Source organism: Nematolebias whitei, chromosome 4 (genome assembly GCF_014905685.2).
Source record: "Nematolebias whitei isolate Nwh7 chromosome 4, NemWhi1, whole genome shotgun sequence".
NCBI classification, from domain to species: Eukaryota; Metazoa; Chordata; class Actinopteri; order Cyprinodontiformes; family Rivulidae; genus Nematolebias; species Nematolebias whitei.
This window is the reverse complement of record NC_056501.1, coordinates 35825932-35829307: the sequence shown is the minus strand read 5'-3', so window position 1 is coordinate 35829307 and position 3376 is coordinate 35825932.

The following is a 3376-nucleotide window of genomic DNA, read 5'->3' as shown; positions in this document are numbered from 1 at the left end:
ACTGTGTGGTTCAGTTAGCAATGAGGTTTTTCTTAGCAACATGGTCCCGTTGACACCATGGTTCGGTTAGTGGCGTGGTTTGGCTAGCAGCATTAGCAGGTCTTGTTAGCAGGTCCTTTCAGCAGCATGATGATAATAAAAACCACAGCAGCTGCCTCCCAGACTGCCCTCCAGAACCGGGTCCGGCAGACGTAGAACATACAAGGTTTCCCCACGGAACCAAACGGGTCCAAAGAGTCCACGTAGGCAAATGGAGGATCATAGAGACAGCCGCCATGACAGGCCTGAGCCCAAGGCTGGAAGGACTGAACCACGATGGCAGGACGGCAAGGCAGCGACACAGAAAACTCCACAAGTGTGTTGCGGTCATACCCGTACCATGGATGTGCATTGTAGGTGCCAAAAAAAAGCATAAACAAAACAACAGGAACAAAAAAAGATTGAATTCACCGAGAGCCTGTGAAGCTGCGGCTCAGCTGAGCGTGGCCATCTTGGATCAATTCCAGTCATGCTTTAAGTTCACGACAGCACTGAGTCCACTCTATTGAGGGCTTTTAATGATATCTTGACAACAATGGATTCTGGTTGCTCTTCTGTGCTGGGCCATCCTTTTAACCAGTGGTTGTTTAGTTTCCCCGATGTAAGACTGATCACCCTCCTGACACTGAACAACATACACAGTATTACTCTGTTTGTGCTGGGGGACTGGATCTTTGGAATGGACCAGTCTTTGTCGTAATGTATTCTGGGGTTTGAACGCCACTGGGACGTTGTGTTTAGAAAATAAACGTCTCCATTTCTCTGATGCTCCCACAACATACGGAATGACTACTGGTCTGGGTTTGGGATCCTCCTTTTCACCCGATGTCTGGATGGAGTCTTGTTTGCACATCCTTGGTAGAGAGGAACATTGGTTTTTTTCATTCAAACTTTATTTATATATCTGTTGGACACCTGGCAGGGTCCAATGCTGACATGTTCCTGTTTTTAGTTTTCTACATTTGTCTTGGAATCTAGCTGTTTTTTGTTTTGTTACCTTTTCCTTTTAGCCATCCTATTTGTTAAAAAAAAAAACTGTAGTATGCTTTTTTAAAACTGTTTATTGTTGTTGCTGTTGTCCATTGTTGTCATCTTTCTTTGTTGAAATCAGGTCTCTCTTGTAAATGAGTCCTCGAGGCTCAATGGGATTTACCTGTATAAATAAAGGTTGATTGATTTATACAGGTTAGTCTCATTGAGCCATGATGACTCATTTACAAGAGGGGCCTGTTCCAGACAGAACATATAAAGTACAGACAACAATAATAACAAACAATAATAACAATAAACTACAGTTAAAATGCAGTTAAAATAAAAGTAGTGTTATAAACCAATAAATCAGGGTGCCGTAAAACAAGGTAAAATATAAAAACAAGAATATATTTGCTTTGATTTTTCTACTGACCTTATCAAATGTTTGAAACCCCTTAAATAAAACAAGGTGGACAGCTTCAGTTTGTAGGAGTTGTGGTTTTGTCCCTGGTGTCTTGTTCATGTCTGTGTTCCCCTGATCCTCCTTTTCTATGTAGGGTTTGTGTTTCTTTAGTATCTAGATTCATGTTGTGTCATGTCTACATTTTGCATCCCCTGTCTCTTTTCCTTGGCATCTGTGATTTCTTCCAGGTGCCTTCACTTGGTCTAATTGGTGTTTCCTGTATATAAGTCTGTATCTATGTTAGTCCTTGTCCTGGCATTGTTATCTGTCCACTGGTGATGTCCTGTCCTGCTCCTTGCGATGCCTAGTCTGCTCCACATGTTCATCTCCTGGTTTATGTATGTTTGCTGCCCCGTCAGCTCTTTTGTTTTGTAAAATAAATTCCTATTTTTTTATTATCTTGAGTCCTCGCCTGCCTGCCTGCACCATTGGGTTCACCAGCACCAGCCCTTGTTTGTGACACAGTTCCTCTTGCAAGATGTTCCAGATTACAAGAACAGAGTAGGAAAAGGCCTTTTTGCCAAATTCAGTCCATACTGAGGGAACGCTGTGGGTAAAGAAGGCCTGAGAGCGCATGTTGTAACTGCACTGATGATGTGACAATTGGGAGGAGATATTAGAAGGTAGCAGACCAAGGAGTGATTTTATAAATGAAAATTAACCAGAGTGAAAGTCTACATGTAGATAATGATAATCAACTGACCAAGGAGTACAGAGTGCAGTGATGGGTATGGAGTCACAACCAGTTATGAATCTTAGCGCGCCATGGTAAACAGCATCCAACATTTGCAAGAAGCTGGCAGGGTGTCTCATGTAAATAATGTCACCATAGCCAATGACCGGTGGTAAAGAAGCAGCTACAAGGTGTTTTCTGGCATTCATAGTTAAGCAATATCTATTTCTGAAAAAGAAACCCAGTTTTAATTTCAGTTTCTTTTTCAAATTTTCAATATGTGGTTTAAAAGAGAGATGAGTATCAATCAAAATTCCCAAGTATTTGTAAGAATCTACAAACTCAATAGGAACAACATGCATGGATGAGATAGGAGAAAGAACTGCTGGCACCAACTTTTTGTGTGAAAACAACATCCCTTTGGTTTTAATCAGCATTTAGCACCAGTTTTAGATGGAATAAGTCTGAATTATGTCAAATGCAGACTGTAGAAGCTGGAAATGTTGGTGGGAAAGGTGAAATATCCACACCTGTCTCCATCCTCATTTGCCCCACTCTGGGCCCCTAAGCAAGGCCCTTAACCCCAATCTGCTCGCTCAGGCACCCTAGATGGCAGCTCTCTCTTGCACACACAGGGCTGTAGTAGCTCGGTCTGTGGTTGCGTCAGGAAAGGCATCTGGTGTAAAAACAATTTTCAAGTCTTTGTGTGAGTTAGTTTGCTGTTGCAACCCCTGAAGAAGGAAGCAGCCAAAAGAAAACATTTTTAAATAACATTTATAATCCTTGTATTACTTTCTGGTCAATGGGAATAATAATATATTGATATGGTGTCACTGTTCATGGAATGATGGAACTAGCTGGCTAGACACGCTTATCACACCTCCTCCACATCCCTCCCACCCCCCACTTCATGGTATGGTATGGTGTAATATGATATGGGATGGGATGGGATGGTGTGATATGGTATGGTATGGTACGGTGTGGTGTGGTATTGTATGATGGGGTATGATATTGTACGGTATGGTGTGGTATGGTATGGTATGGTATGGTATGGCATGGTACGGTGTGGTATTGTATGGTGTGGTGTGGTGTGGTGTGGTATGGTATGGTACAGTGTGGTATTGTATGGTGTGGTGTGGTGTTGTATGGTGTGGTGTGGTATTGTATGGAATGGTACGCTATGGTATAGGATTAGATGGACGGTATGGTGTGGTATAGTAAGGTGTTGG